The 17,249-nt window shown below is 40.8% G+C and overlaps 2 protein-coding genes across 3 annotated transcripts in view; one reads left to right on the top strand and one right to left on the bottom strand.

Moving 5' to 3' along the window:
• The window catches only part of orion, a 46,211-nt gene extending 42,974 nt beyond the window's left edge, over window positions 1–3,237 (bottom strand). Inside the window, exon 1 of the mRNA XM_067146999.2 lies at window positions 3,201–3,237. The gene's annotated coding sequence lies outside the window, so the exon portion shown is untranslated. The remainder of the gene's footprint in view (window positions 1–3,200) is intronic.
• Ubr3 (Ubr3 ubiquitin ligase) overlaps window positions 1–17,249 on the top strand; it is a 526,217-nt gene that overhangs the window by 254,039 nt on the left and 254,929 nt on the right. The window lies entirely within an intron of this gene.

Genomic DNA, 17,249 nt, shown 5'->3' with positions numbered 1-17,249 from the left:
CCCCTAAACTACCATTTCACCTAGCGTGAATAAAATTATGTATGGCCTACATTGTAGCGACTTATTCCCCGACTTTGTGTACCGATTTTGATTAAATACCGTACATACATACACGCACACACAGACAGACGGACAGAAATTACAGAAAATTAAAAAGTTACTGTGGACACGACTGATACAGAAATACCATCCTTATTAAATTCTGAGAAATGTACAGACAAAACTCTTATTTTACATATAGATTGTGCTTGTTTAAGATTATCACCAGGGCAGGTTTTTGTTGTTGTTAGCGATAAACGCGAAATGTAACTTACTGGAGAGATGCAGCAGGAAGTATATGCACGATTTCATTGGTAGTGTCAGCCTCCGGATCCCATGATCGCGCGGCAGAAGTAATCGTATTTTTGAAGGGAGGAAAAAAATCCGTTCGACACTGCATGTCGTACAATGTCTGCATGTAAGAGATCTCTGGTGGTACATTTGGCGTTTACCCGACAAAATTCCTTAAAACTCAGCCATAGACAACCACGAGATTTGGTTTGCTCTGAAGTCTAGTAGACCTAGAGTAAAACGGAACATCGATATTCACGAGCAGACATCCGATGGGTGGCTAATGGGTGTGTATTTCTACATTTCTGAGAAGTTGAAAAGTACTTTTTTACGCCCGTCTTTCTGCCCGAGATGGGGAGAATCTTGAAGTTTGCGTCACCTCGGCCAAACCAATTCAAGAAACATGCTTTTGTGGCAAGTGTTAATAATATAATAATGTGAAAATATTGTAATACGACAGTCCAGTGGAAAAGGCGTGAATTGTGAGAAAAACACATTCAAAATAAAGAGCATTTAAATCGTGTCCATCGAACGAGTGGTCGGCTCCATGGCTAAATGGTTGGCGTACTGGCCTTTGGTCCAAGGGGTCTCGGGTTCGATTCCCGGCCGGGTCGGGGATTTTAACCTTCACTGGTTAATTCCGATGGTTCGAGGGCTGGTTATGTGTTTCGTCTTCAGCATTAGCATTCATCATCGGTAGGGCCCCATTCTCACAGACACATAGGTCGCCTATCAAGCCTCAACTCGAAAGACCTGCACCAGGCCTCTGCGGAGGCCACACATCATTATTATTATTATTATTATTATTATTATTATTATTATTATTATTATTATTATTATTATTATTATTATTATTATTATTATTGAACGAGTGCACAGGATTCTGCTCCGGAGAGGTAGTACAATATTGAACAAAGTCTTCAAGCACAGGAAAAGGTGAATGCAATATAAGCGTTTGTAATGGACACACCGAAAAATAAACTTAATTTTGTAAAGTATACTATACTGTGCTTTGTAGAAAGACCAGTTTAAAATTACTTCAGAGGAAATGCAGGATGGAAATAATAAAACGATTATTATTTTAGGCAAATTTCCCCCTAGAAAAAGTGGATGATCTGCAGCGGTCTGGAGATCTTCCTACTGCAGTATATATCACCGCATTCATTCCATCTCGTTAACTCCTCTGATGATGTTGACGACAGGAAGGGCATCCGGTCGTGAAAACTCGCTACGAAGATTCATCTCACTTCATACCCTACGCCGTAGAGAAACGGGACATGGGCTGGACACACGCTCTTAATCTGTGAAGGCTTGTTTTGAAAATGATTATGAAAACTTGCTCTAATCGTTTAAGGGGCAAAGATGTTTTTTGCATTAAAATATATTTCATATTTTGGCAAAATGTTCTTCATATTGCGCCTGTGTGTAATGATTATCTTGGGACCAGAAATCATTGTTGGTCCCTACACACAACACAGTGAGGTCTCTTGCCTTATACACCTTATTTGTAGTTATTAGTACATAATTAGGCCGAATGATTACCAGGGTGCGGAAAAAGCGACGGCAGAAAAAGAAGAGTAACTAGGAAGTAAACACATCCTAGTCCTTTCTGAATGTTTTCATGCATAATATTAGCTTTATCCGTATTGAACATTTCAACTTGGAGGTGCTTGTTGGTTTTCGAATCAGATAGGCGCGTTGTGCAGGAAAAGTCTGATTAGAAACTAGGCTTTTCTGTGTTCACGTATTACCGGTTGCACGAGAAACGTTCTCTCATTCTCACTGTTTAACACAATGAGTTGATATTCCAGCCTTTCATAGAACTGAATAATAAGGACCTTGTTTACATTTTAATTCAAGCAGGATGAGAGATTATGTTTAAGCAGCACAGATATTCGCACTTCAATACAGTATTAGACACCAGAGAGACAGATACACTACCGGTATATATGTACCGGTAATGTTTTTTTTTAACCTGCATTCTATTTTTAAAAATATTTCCCTACGGGATTCAGAGGACGAATTTTGAAGACTGATATGTTGTTCTTTTAGTAGAAAGTGTTCTGGAAGTGGGTGGGAGCTGAAAGGTGTTCTAAATTGCGTCATGCTGTGCTGGAACGGTTTCTTACGAGTCACGTGAGAGTTGTGAGGAAGGACAGACCTCTTTCGGGTCAAGAACTTGGCATTCAGTGCTGGGATTTTAGAATGTCTGTTTAAGAACTGCTTTGTATTATCTTTGCAAGTGCATTAACGTAATATAACTTTGTATAAAACTCACGTCAGGAACTTCAACTTGATGTGTCTACCAGCAAACTTTCTGCATCTATTCTATGGAACATACGCACAGGCAGTCTTACTCAGACTATGTGGAAGACAATCTCCGCTGTATTCAAACTTACTATTATTTATGATCAAGATATTAGGCTGCTGGTACCAAAGGTTTTAGAAGTGTTTGGAAACTCTGCCTTCCCTCTGTACAGCCTCTAGGCGTGACAGACGGCTAGACGGGTAACTGTTGTTAACTTCGTAAAGTTGTATGAATACCTCAATACAGGGATCCTTATGCCGCATTAGTTTAATTTCGATATATGCATAACTTGTCCCTTTTAATCTTGTTTAGTTACGGTGTTGATATAATCTATCCCATTATAGTTTTACCAAGAAGTTCATTGTAGTTCTAAGCTTAAGGAATCTGTCAGATTAGAAGCATTTTTGTTCCATAGCAACTCAGGCGCAACCATGTCTTTACTTCCAGTGTAAACGCGGCGTGTAACCTGGCACTTAAGACGGCGAAGGATATTTAGACCCTGTTGGTTCAATTTACGAACGTCTATTAAATATGGCAACACTGGATTGACTGAGAGGCTTACCTTACAGTCCGAGCGTGTTGATCTGCCGGCTTGCTCCCAGCAACTGGCAAGCGCGTCAATTGGCACAATGAAGCCAGTGTTGGTGACGCGGATAACGGAACAGCTAGGCAGGGGGCATCCCTTGTTCTCAGCGGTATAAAATTTTAACTGACGGAGTCTTGTTTTATGTGGGGTTAGGGTATGGATCTTAAATTATCTTATTACTTTGTAATAAACAGGAAAAAATTAACGATCCCTTTTAAATTATCCATTGCCTTACAGTGTTACCAACAGCGCAGCATTTTTCAACAAATAACGCCAGATTATTATTCATTTCATTCCTGACCCGGTTAAATGACTGGAAACAGGCTGTGGATTTTCGCTCTTCTATCAGTAACCGTTTAATATAGAACTGTACTCGTATTGAAAACTAATGATATTTTCATGAGAGTATCGAAAAATGCAGCGAATTAATATAATGTTGTGGCCCGTGCTTACAGAAACAAAATTCGTTGACGGGATATAGGCCTAGTTGCAGCAGTATGCCATTTAGGGGAGGTGAGTGGAAGCAGAAGAGGCATAGCACAATTTACACGCATTGTAATGGTATTGTTGATCAGTTTTGTTGGGTTGGGGCATTGTAAGCTGCATATCACTTTGTTTTCTTCTGGGTCGGCCCATCATCCGAGGGTCAGTTAGTCCCCACCTTTCATGTCTCCCTTTTCTCTTCTTCATGTTTTCTGTCTCATTTCGTTGGTCATTGTCACAATCTTCAGTTTAGTATAGGTTGATCGTGAGATTTCGCACCATGAAGAAGCAATCATGACGACGACTACCATCATACCTAGTTTACTTGTCATGTCGATTGAATAATATTTCCACGTCGGCAGTGTTCAAAGCTGTTGATATAGCCCGTGCAATAAAAATGATCGAAAATTGTAGTTTCCATAAATTCTGTCATTAGCTATTTTTAGATAGAACATGCATTTCTGGAAGCAGTTGTATGTTGGTGAAATATATTCGCATATATATTCTTCACGGGAAAAATGCATGAAACATAAAATATCGGAAATACTATTTTGCACAAGTTTTGCACAACTCTTATCATATTCACTATTTCATTACTGCTAATATTACGGAAAATTTGTAAATTTCCTTTTTATATCCCTTTAATATTGCTGCGCCACAGAATGCTAATCAACTACTATACGGGTGTCATAAATGTTCGGCGAATTCTCTCAGAAAATAAACAAAACAGAAGGTACAAACACATTTCCTTTGTTGCCGCAACTACACGCGTTTGGTAACGTTCATACAGCTTCTGGAAACTGTCAACAAAGGCTCTTTTAGGAATCGATCGCAGAACGGTTGTCACACGATCTTGGATGGCTGCCACGTCGGCGATCGCAGGCGACTGTTCTTTTATTTTCCGGGTGGAAACTACTGGAGATTTCATTGCCATGTGTGGCCAGGACCCATCATTTCTGCGAACCATCGTCGGGCAGGTTTTCAGCGACAAAGGAACTGGGGAGGAAGCGGCCGTTACCTTAGTTAAGGCACAGCCTTGGTATCTGCCTGCCTGGTATGAAAATGGGAAACCACGGAAAATGATCTTCAGAGCTGCAGAAGGTGGTGTTCAAACGCATCTTTTCCCGAATGCAAATTTCAGCAATGCTACGCGGCCCGTGTCACGCTGAGAAACATGGCCGGTCTGGTTATTTTTCTTGAGCTTTGATAATACTATACACAAAAGTAGCGGGGAGGGGAGGGGGGTAGCCGTCCTTAGGTATATGTGATCATACGAGCTAAATGTTCGTGAAAACCAGGCTTTTTCTTCGAGCTACAGAGCGAGTTCGTGATAGTATTAATCCTTGGTTCAGGTTTATTACGTGGGCCAGGCAAGGCTGTAATCTTTCACGTTTTGATTTTCATAATTTATCCTGATCGTCGACTGAAAGACATAATAAAATGACTGTGCGAGATTCAGATAGGTGACCCCTCCTAGAGGCACCATGACCTTGACGTCGGTGTGGGGCCTTGCGTGTTTGTTAATCCCGAGGGATGTGCCAGCTCAAGGTTACCCATGCTGGATTGGCCTTGTACAGCCAGACTAACATGATGTCCCCGAGTTGCCTGAGAGGTGCCTGGTGCTCCTTTTTCTTCGTTTCTATTTCTGCCTTAACCTCCTTAAATTTCATTTCTCTTACTGTCTAGCCATCCACTATCTTGGGTAGAATAAGTTTGTATGGAGGTTTCACTCACCCCCAGTCTCAAGTTTCGGGTCGTGACGAGGTGATGCATAGCTACTCTAGGAAAGTAGTCGTTAGCGACCCCCTCCAGATACCAGGCGCCGTCCGGAGTATAACACCTTACACCTGCAGGTTCCTGGGTCTCTATTTTGATAAGAGATCAACGTGACAAGCTCGACATTCATCAGTTGAAGGTTGCCTCCATGAAGAGACTTAACATGCTTAGTTTCTCAGCGGCACCTCATGGAGGGCTGACTGTGCAGTGCTGCTACGTTTCTACACGGCAACGGTCCTCTCCTGAATAGACTGTGGTAGTGCGGCTTATGGTTCAGCATCAAGATCTGGGCTGAACCTTTTAAACGGTGTTCTCCATAGTTGTTAGGCTGGCAACGGGAGCTTTTTGTACTAGCCCCATTCCCAGTCTACTGGCTGAAACGGGTCAAATATGAAGGCAGCAGTTACGCTGGCAGAATTCGTGAAATCCCGCTACATCTGTTGAAGATTATGACCATGTACAAATTAGAGAATTTTACTTTTGTATGTTGACAGTTGATATAGATAATGACGAAACAGTTGACAGTAGATTATTATATTAGGTTTGTTCCAACAAGCAGTTTGCGTACGGTTTGGTATCGATTCATGAACTGATGTAAGCGCATGCGCGAGCTAGGTACTCGTTGGGAACCGTCGCTAAACAGCAGTCTGTTGGAACGCTACTTGAACGGTCAAGAAAAACTACAATGCGCATGCGTTCACAATTACGCGGGAGATTCCTGTTTGAGGATAAACAAACAGCTGTTCTTGTTAATCCCTGCCAAACAACTTGTTAGGCCTACTCAATGGAAGGTAATTGCCAATAAAATGACTCAACTAATAAAATTATAGACTAATGGACCTGTTACTAAAATAATAATTACTTTATTCCAGAATTACGTGAATTTATAATTCTACCACGAGTACTGGCAGCGTAAAAACCGATGATGTAGACGGTTCTCTTCAGGTGATAACCATATCACCTAAAAGAAAATACTGATCACATTTTTTCTCCTAAATTACTGCCAAAAGGTGAACTACTAAATACTCTGCTAGTCCGGCCCCGCGGTGTAGGAGGCAACGCGTCCACCTGTCACCCGGCGGCCCCGGGTTTGATTCCCGGCCGAGTCAGAGTTTTTAAATTCTAATAACGTCCTTTATGGCACCCTTAATCTTCCTTTCCTCGCACATAACATTCCACACTACCGCCATTCCAATTACACGCAGGTTCATACAATATGGTGCCAGCAGTGGCAAAAGATCCACATGGGTCGACGCCCCGAACAAATAGCATTTAAAAAAAAAACTAAGAAACGCATCCAAAATGTTTCGCCTGTTGTCACAAATAGCTTGCATTCATTTAATAATAACAGTAGTTTACTTGAAGACATATGTTGATAAATAAAATATACCTGTATGGAATAGTGTCCTTTTCTATTTACGTACGAGTCGGGATCAGTTGCAGGCTTATCATTTTCAATATGACAGCCACCTATGGCACCAATGACACCTGGAAATCCACTTTCCTTAAAATGTTGCTCAATATTTACTTTCTCATCTTCTGTAGGCCAAGTGATCACTTTTGGAGATAAGTTGCTAATGAAGACAGTCAATCGTTTGACAATTCTATGTAGAGAGCTCAAAGAAATGTCAAACCGATCTGCAACATCCCGGAAACTTGCAGTCTGATGCCCAATAAACCACAGGAAAATTTGAACCTTTATTGGAAAAGCAATACTTAACGATTATTAAAATTATTATTACTGTCATTATTATTATTACCGAGCTCGATAGCTGCTGTCGCTTAAGTGCGGCCAGTATCCAGTATTCGGGAGATAGTGGGTTCGAACCCCACTGTCGGCAGCCCTGAAAATGGTTTTCCGTGGTTTCCTATTTTCACTAATTAAGGCCACGGCCGCTTCCTTCCCACTCCTAGGCCTTTCCTATCCCATCGTCGCCATAAGATCTATCCCTGCCGGTGCGACGTAAGTCAAATTGTAAATATATATATAATTATTATTTTTGCAGCAACTGCAGACAAACCTGACTCAGTGCAGAAAGTTTTCCATATTGACCAGACTGATGTTTGTAAATATTTTCCATTATCTCCCTACTGACACGAAAATGCTCCTTGGACGTTTCATTGTCATGGCGAGGTACTGTTTCTTCTACAGGCGGAGAGCGAGAGAGAAAGATAATTTTGGTTACTAAATTATGAGTTACTCGTACATGTACTTGCCTAAATAATCTTCATTTTTCGCTTTTGGGATATTGTAATATATCCCTAGATCATCTTCACTGAAGTCCGAGTTCATAAGATCATCATCAGAATTTATTTATGTTATTTATTTATTTATTTACTAGTTACAGAATGTCCCAGTGAGCTAGTGGCTCAAGGAACCGCCTTCAAAATCGTCATGCATTATTTTCGTTTTTATCTCGTGCCTCTTAATTTATTAGTGTGTAGTCAAATTTTTAACTGTATAACTTTTTAACTATTACTGTATAAAACAACGCCGTACTTCTATTTAATTGTACGTGTAACGTATCGTGTGCTCGCGCCAGATGATAACGAACATCTGTTCACGCTTCACCAAGTGAAAGCTATGGACCACAATGCACAGCTCACACTTATTTTGGTGTACTGCGCATGTCTCTGACGAACAGTACTTGTTCTGGAGCACGAACTGCTTTGCCAGTCCGCAAACTGGTTCAGGAACGGTCCATAGTCTGTTAGAACAACACCACCTAGATATAAGGCCTGAGCACGAAACCAAGATGGCTGACAATAGAGGCAATCATCATAATGTCACTATGGCATCTTACCATATGTTTTAATTGATCTGGCTACTTAAACCTCAAAATAATTACCCCAAACCCTCATTCTTTCAGATAAAAGTCACTTACACCTTCAAGAAACTATTTCTGAAAAAATTAGGGATAGTTGATACACAAGGTTTCTAAATAATGCTGAAACTCAAGTGAGGTTCAAGAATTAAGGGAATAGCAGAATACCGAAATTCATAATAAATGTTTTATTTTGTCCCCCCACCCACAAAAGAAATTGAAAGCAACAACACACTTATTTACATAAATGCAGATTTGCATGAAATTCAGTCCTGTTGACAAATAACACGTTTCTTCCTTGTCAATACATTCTTTGACATGGAACTTTTTTTCTTACAATAATTATTCAAAAGAATGTTTGTTGAAGTCCACACCAGTTTTCTACAAACACATTCTGATGTATGTCTGTTATTGCACATATCTGGCTCCCACAAAAGTTCTTTATCATGAATAATTTTCATTGTACTCTCACATGCAACCTCCCTATGATCATTTACTAAAAGAAACTCTGTTTCAAAATCTGTACATAATTTTGTTACTACCAGATAATTATGTATTATTACATTGATAACAAACATTTCAGGGAACAAAAGCCTACCCCTACTCTTATTTCTAATTAGATTATATGCCTCATCATCAGCATCAATGAAGTCCTCAGTAACAAGAATTCCTTTACAGTGTTCACATTTCAAATATTTTGAGACACTATAGCAACAATAACCTGCTAAATAGACTAAAATTGGCATGTCATTGTTACAGTTTTCAATATCGTGTAAACTTATATGTACATCTATGCTCTTACACAATGAATTATCAAAATCCAAAAAGGCAGAGGATTCAGGAGGCGGGTCAGAGAACTCATCTACTTCAATCTCCCCAAATGCGTTTGATCTTATCTTTAGAGTCAGTGATGACAGTAACCTTAACTTCTTTTCAACTTCAAACAACTGCCTCACAGAAATATTGTACTGCCCTCCTGCAAGCTGCCTATATTTCCCAAACCTGTCTTCTAATATGTCTGTTTGAAATTTTCCTAATAGGACATATGCAAAATTAAGTTTTGACAAACAATATTCTATCAACATCAACAATCCTTCAGTTGTCAATATCAAAGCAGCCATTGTTTCAGATGATAATGAACCTTTTACACCTAGATCTCTCCACTTTACTAGCCATTGTAGGAATTTCTTCAAATATTGAAGCCCTTCCCCTGAATTCGAAGAGACTGGACACATTAAGCTGTTGTTGAGCCTTACCCCTTTACCTGGTGTTTTGACATTGACAACAGCCCACCAATCTATTATTATTTTGATATATGAGGCTGTTTCTTTATAATATGGTAGCTTACACTTTTCACCTAACACTTTCAGCCCTTCTATAACATTGTCATTGAAAACTTGCAGAGCTAATTTTACATTCTGTCTTTCAAATGATGAAGGACTTAATGCTTTGAGAGACAGACCATAACCATATTTTATGAACTTTTCATGCTCAAGATCATATAATTTCTTAATTGTAAGAAAAGAAGCACACTGCACTGCACTGTTATCTTCAAAATCAGGGAAGTTCATGCACATATTCTCATCCTTTCGATTTAACCAGTTATTGCGAACACATTTGAGCAAGTGAACACTATCAAACACAAAGAAAAGTGGTCTGCTCTCATCAGCAGGGTGCGGGTAAACACATTTCAATTCATTTTCAGGTGAAAATATTTGCATGCATTTTCTGTTTACAGAACTATTATCACTAACAACACAAACAACTTTAAACCCTATTTCCTCTAATCCTACAATAACTTTTCTTAGTACACCATGCAAATATTCTCCAGTAATTGATTTTACAGGTAATATGTGAGCTACTTCCTTAAAATCAGATAACAAACTTGAAACCATAAAACAATAAGCACCTGTTGCTAACTGCTCATCATTGAATGCTTTTCCAACAACATTACCACCTTTATAGTCCATTAATGGTTTAACATGAATTTCATCCATCATAAGCACAATGAACTTATCACTATCATTGCCAGAAAATTTATCCCTTATATACTTCAGGAAATTGTTATCGTGCTGTTCTATTCTAGGATCTACTTTTAAAGAAGAAGAAAGCCTCCTGATGGTACATGGATGAGGCAGATACAATAAATTGAGATGTCTGAGGTATGCATAGCAATGGGGTGAAATGGACTGCAATATTGAAGATAAAATCAGAAAAGATGGACTATAACTCCTCCTCTCGTGTGACCAAAGTGCAATCTGTTCAATCATGAATTCAAGTTGTCCTTTTAGTCTCGGTTCTAACATGCTGACTTGTTTCAAAAGGTATGCTGCTAAACCTAAAATGTCATTAGTGCTGTTTGCACTGTGAACCTCAGAACTTAACGTGTCAACTTTTTCAAGAAGCACTGAAATTTCATCCAAGTCCTTTACAGACTGTGGGAAATGAAAGTTACCAATACTGTCTAATTTTATGTTCTTATAGTATACACTTAACTCCAAAATTTCATTGATAACTATAGAACTAATTATTTCAGGTTCAGGGTTCAACACAATTTTAACTATTACTATATTTACACCTCTGTGAAGTATGTCCCATGATTCACCTACATTCAGATTATTTAACTTCTCTTTCAGGTCAGTGAAATTAGAAAATGTTATTCTATTCTTGTGTAAATTATATTCTACTTCACTCTCCTCGAATGCTGCCTGGATATTTTCATTTTCTCTTCTTCTTCTCTTCTCTTCAGGACCTTCTCGATATGTTTTTGAACTACTCAAATACGCTGGGCAATTTGGCAAAAGTGAAGGAACAGCACTGGGGATAAGTCGTGGAACCTTCAGTGGTAGAGTTATAAGCTGTCCATCCTCACAGTGGAACTCAGTATGTTTCCTTATTTCGGACGGATTAAAATGTAATTCACAAACCTGCAATTGCAGACAATCAGTTAACCTAACCTGAACGAATTTCACCATACATGTTAGAGGTTAGATCCCGTCTAACCTAATAGCCATTTTTTCAGATATATTATACTACCATCTCTTGATTATATTAATATATGAACACACTATGAAATAAAACATTTGCGAATAAAAAATGCATAACCTAGTATCTAGTTACTTACCACTGAATACTTCGTTGGAACGAAATTCTCGCGCTTTATTGCACATATCCATTTCTTTTTTAGATCTTCATCTTTCGGAAATCTAAAAATCTGTACTTTGCTATTGGCACTGTAGTTTCCCCTACAATTAGGCACACAACACTTGTAGACCATTATTGTATTTTGTATGACAAAATTACGGATCACTTTCACAAGGCATTGCCTCAACAGTCCGCCATTTTCCTTTTAATCTCGACACCATGCACAGGCCTTATATCTAGGTGGTGTTGGTTAGAACAACCGACTCCGAGTCCGCGTTTGAGTTTGAAGGTTGTTGGAACGCTCTTTCCGTACTGCGCATGCGTCTGCCAGTTTGCAAACTGTTCCCGTTCTTGTTGGAACAAACCTATTGTATGTTCACGAGACGTAATAAAAAAATCACGATCAGCTAGTTTTTAATAAACACGCTTTCAATTAACTAACACCCGTAAAACATATCATGGTGCCGAAATCCCGGGAACACGGAATGCAGGAGAAAATAACATACAACAATCTTTATTCTTGTGTAATAAGTAATAAGGTGTTGATTGAAAAACTTATGAAACTGTATCTATCGGCCCCTTCGTCAACCTACTTTTCACCACGACAAGGGAACAGATAAGTACTTACACGGCATTAATACTATTTTGATTGTTGTTAGAGCACTAAAAACTTGCTTTTATACACGATTGAGTGCTCCTTGATTTTCAATCATCTCAAAATACTATATTTGATTGCAATATATTTTAGCCGCCATGTTGTTGTCATATAACCTGCAAAGAGGTCATAATCTCTAGGAGACTATAACAACGACAGGGTGACAACTAGCGCTATCTCCTGAGCATTTCTGTAACTACAAAAGAAAACACATTGTCAGACACGTCACGAGCAAATTCACGGAACATTATTACACTAACCGACTAACAAGAAAGAATGTCTCAGTCCTCGCTTGGCAAGCTAAAAAGGAAACGCACTACTCAGCGTTCCAACGTTACACGTTTTACTAAACAGATACATGATTTCAGCAATACTGCGGCGCTGGACGATGTAGAACATTGCTTGGAACGCCTTAAAGACACTGTTGAGAGCTTAATCGTTCTAGATGATGCTATACACGATCTGATTGAGAACGAAGACTATGACGAGGATATACAAGTCTGTGAAAATTACATAGACAGTGCTAAACGTGCAATGCGGAAGGCTTTTAGTTATAAAGGCAAAGAATTCACAAGACGCACATGCTCGCTCAGCTACTACTACATTACCCATAGCTACTTCCGAAGTTAAGCTTCCTACTATTAGAATAGAGACCTTTTCAGGAGACATAGAATCATGGCCACGGTTCTGGGAGCAATTTCAGGCTTCGGTGGACAAGAACTCAGCGGTATCGGTGATAAACATGTATTCCTTCGAGGATATCTCGACGGTGAACCCAAACATCTGGTGGATGGAATATCAGTAACGACCGATACTTAAGAACAGGTGAAGAAGATTCTGGAGTCCCGTTATGGGGATAAAAACAGAATTATTCAATCCCACATGGATTTTTTGGAGCATCTGCAACGATCTTTGTCGCCGATGGTTACTTAACGCCAAGAGGTTGGAAATACCAGAAAGCAGTATCTCGCGTCTAATGCAGTTCTTGAACGAAGAGGTGGAGTGTGCCTTGACTACGCAGAAGATACGTCGCGACCGGCCATTTTCGACTACTTATACTCCGACGGCAGCGGCTCTCCATGTTAACACCAGACCTAACAAGCCGAAGAGAAAGAATATCAAACAAGTCACAGAACCGTATTGCGTTTTTTGTGAGAATCGAGGTCATTGGGGTCAAGATTGTCGAACAATAACGAACAACCAGGAGAGAACTGAAAAACTGAAGAAAGCGAACAGATGCTTCCTTTGTCTTAGACGAGGCCATCACTCTAAAGACTGTGCGAAGAAGAATAAGGTATCATGCTCCATATGCAAGACGACACACCACGTGTCAATTTGTGGAGGAGATGAGAGAGAAGCTGTAGCGGTGGGCAAGATAGATGTAAACACGCCCTCCAACTTCACGTACCTTCAAACTGCTCGGGTTTGGATAACTGGCCCGACTGGACTGAACAAACTTACACGGTGTATTTTAGATGCTGGAAGTCAGTCCAGTTTCATCGAAACAAGCCTCGTGGATCAGCTCAAGCTTACTGTTGTCGAAAAAAGGAAACTGTCTGTTACGGCATTTGAGTGTGATCGAGAGCGAAAACAAGTATTCCCCGCATCCTGCTGTTCCACACGATGTCTATTCTTTATCATGCGCCCGAACGTTGCAATTAGCAGACCCCAAGGACAATAAAACGACCTCCCTATTGAACTTCTCATAGGTGGTGATCACTACTGGTAGGTGATCCGAGATGGCCAACCAATACGCCTTTCTGAGTCCATAGTACTTCTCCCGTCTAACTTGGGTTGGGTTCTTAGCGGAAACAAGTCAGGAATCACTGTCCATCATGTCGCTCTAAATCATGTTCACACAAGTCAAGAATTTGAACCTAAAGACGACAGCATGCGACAATTCTGGGATTTAGAGACCATGGGAATAAGAGAGCAGCAAGGTAGAACACTTTCTAGGAAGGACGCTACCATTCTTCACGATTCATTTCGTATGAAAGAGGGGCGGAGAGTAGTGTCTCTACCCAGAAAACAGGAAGTTATCTTGCCATCAAACCGCGTCAACGCCAAGAATCGCTTTAGATCACTTGAAAGGAAACTTCACGACAATGCTGAGTTTCGAGAAATGTACTGTTCACAAATGACTGTCTATATTGAGAAAGGTCAAGTTGAAATGACTGCTGCAGAAGATAATCTAAGCGATGTTTTCTACCTACCACACCACGCTGTCAAGAAAGAGAGGAATGGAGCAATCAAATGGAGGATTGTTTTCGACGCTTCGTCACACGAGAGAGACTCGCCATCTCTTAACGACGCTGTGGAAGCAGGACCAAACCTCCTTCCTGATACTCTGTCAACGCTAATCCGCTTTCGTACATATCGAAAAGCATTAGTCGGGGATGGAACTCAAGCCTTTTTGCAACTGTACCTAGATGAAAAAGACAGAGACTTAACCAGATTTTTCTGGTATCACGCCCAGAAGGGGGAAGATGGTAACTGGTAAACAGCAGATGAAATTGTCACGTACAGGTTGCGGCCACCGTTTGGTCTTACGTGCAGTCCTTTCCTTCTATCTGCGACTCTACGTGAACTGGCTTCAAGGTGCAGTAACACATACCCCACAGCAGCAGAACTCTTAGATCAGAGCACATTTATGGACGACTTCGTTGCAGGTGCTGACGACGACAATGGGGTCATAAGCTTATATTACGAAGTAAGCTCCATGCTCAGGCACATACGACTACCAATGAATAAATGGGCAACGAACTCAGAAACACTTAAGAGCGTATGGCAGTCTGAGAGACGAGATATCAAACAAGAAACTGGAGTATTAGGTATCAGGTGGAACACAGAATTGGACTGTATCCTTTTCGATCATCGAGAAATTACTGAAAAGCTAGCTCACATTCCTACCACGAAACATCAGCTCTTACAAGGAACAGCAAGATTTTACGATCCACTGGGGTTATTCTCACCCGTCTCAATTGTTGGAAAGTTCATCTTCCAAGATACTTCGTGTGGAGGCATAGAGTGGGATGAGATTCTTTCACAGGATATAGCCTTAAAATGGCAACTTTGGATCTCGAGCATCAAACAGCTGTCACTTATAAACGTCCCGAGGTGGATTGGAATGTGTAAACAGATGCCAAACGCTACGCATGTCCATGTGTTTTGTGACGCTTCTGAGAGAGCATATGGAGCCGCATTATACACTAGAACGGTAACAGACGATAATATGTCAATACACTTGGCCTGCAGTAAAAGCAGATTGTCTCCAGTTAAAAGGATTACACTCCCACGACTAGAACTTCTGGCTACTTTGATAGGTTCCCGCCTCTTGAAATATTTTTGCCAGTCAACAGGATTTGACAGCCCGCGAGCTACACTATGGTCGGATTCTATGGTGGCCCTCGGTTGGATACGGAGCGACCCAAATCGCTGGAAGATATTCGTATGCAACCGCGTGACAGAAATTCAAGACTATTTGTCGCCGGTTCAGTGTCAATATTGTCCCAGTGAAGACAACCCCGCAGACCTTCTGACGCGTGGAATGTTAGCGACAGATCTAAATTCCTCTTCATTATGGTGGAATGGACCACAATGGCTTGCTGAGGCTCCACTTCTTGGCCACAGGAAATCTCACGTCAGAAGGTATCACTACCCGAATCCAAGGAGGCAAACCCTCAAGTCCTTGTAATCAGTGCCAATGAATCACTGATAGATATTTTACGATATAGTTCGTATTGGAAGGTAATACATATCACCTGTTGGATTTTACGTTTCGTGGAGGTGACACGGAGAAGAATGGAGTATCCACGCCATTTTACAACCACAGAATTAGAAGCTGCAAGGCTCTACTGGAAACGCCGAGTTCAGGAGGAATGTTTCTGTACAGAGTTTACTGCCCTGACACGAAAGGAACCGGTACCGGCTACATCCAAGATTGCACGTTTCCATCCACTTCTAGAAGACAACCTGATTCGACTTGGGTGGTAGGCTCCAGTTTGCAGATCTTTCCGAGAATGAGCGAAACCCCCTACTTCTTGATGGCTCTCATCATTTCACTAAATTATTGATAAAAGAAACGCACGTAAGACTTCATCACATGGGAGTTCGTGTTGTGTTATCAGAATTGCGTCGTGAATTCTGGATTTTGAAAGCTAGGCAAGTAATCAAGAAGGTCATTTACTCATGCCTTCCCTGCAAAATAACACACGCCAAGAGATGTGAACAGATAGAAGCTCCTTTGCCAATGGACCGTGGTAAGTTTCAACGGCCATTCACCGTTTGTGGTGTAGAATTTGCAGGCCCGTTGTTCTTGAAGGCTGGAGCTGCAGAGAAGAGATGCTACATCGTGTTGTTTACCTGCGCAACGACAAGAGCCATTCATCTCGAGCTTACAATTGACTTGTCAACTGATAAATTCCTACTTGCCTTTCAGCGCTTCGTAGGAAGACGTGGACTTCCGAACACCATGTATTCAGACAATGCTCGAACGTTTCACGCCGCCAACAAAGAAATATCCGAACTCCAGGAATTATTAGAAAATTCAAGAGTACAAACTCACTTGTCACACCACCATGTTACATGGAAATTTATAGTACCAAGAGCCGCATGGTGGGGAGGCTTCTGGGAAAGGATGGTAGGGTCCACTAAGATATGCCTCAAGAAGATACTCGGACGAGCTCAAGTAGACGAGGAAGGGCTAAATACTATTTTGGTGGGGATCGAGGCCGCTCTAAACTCGCGCCCTATTACCGTAGATGACAGTAACTCTGATATCCTGACACCTTCACACTTCCTCGTAGGAGAAAGGCTGATATCTCTTCCAAGTACACCAGATACTTCCATCTATCAAGATTTGACTAAGGTGTACAGACAGAGACAAAAGCTAATCTTACACTTTGAGCAAAGATGGAAAAGGGAATAGCTCCTTCAATTACGAAGTTACCACGAAGTGAAGCAGATCAAAAAAGAAACCGAACTACGGATAGGTGATGTAGTACTTTTACAAGAGGATCTGAAGCCCACACTGGCGTGGAAACGAGGCCGAATTTGTGAACTGCACCGAGGACGAGATGACAGAATCCGATCAGTCATTCTTCAGCTCCCGGATCGCTCCATGGTCACAAGACCAGTGCAGCT

The sequence above is a fragment of the Anabrus simplex genome, chromosome 5 (genome assembly GCF_040414725.1).
Source record: "Anabrus simplex isolate iqAnaSimp1 chromosome 5, ASM4041472v1, whole genome shotgun sequence".
Taxonomy (NCBI): domain Eukaryota; kingdom Metazoa; phylum Arthropoda; class Insecta; order Orthoptera; family Tettigoniidae; genus Anabrus; species Anabrus simplex.
The sequence above is the reverse complement of the archived record's forward strand: the minus strand, read 5'-3'. Positions and strand labels throughout refer to the sequence as shown.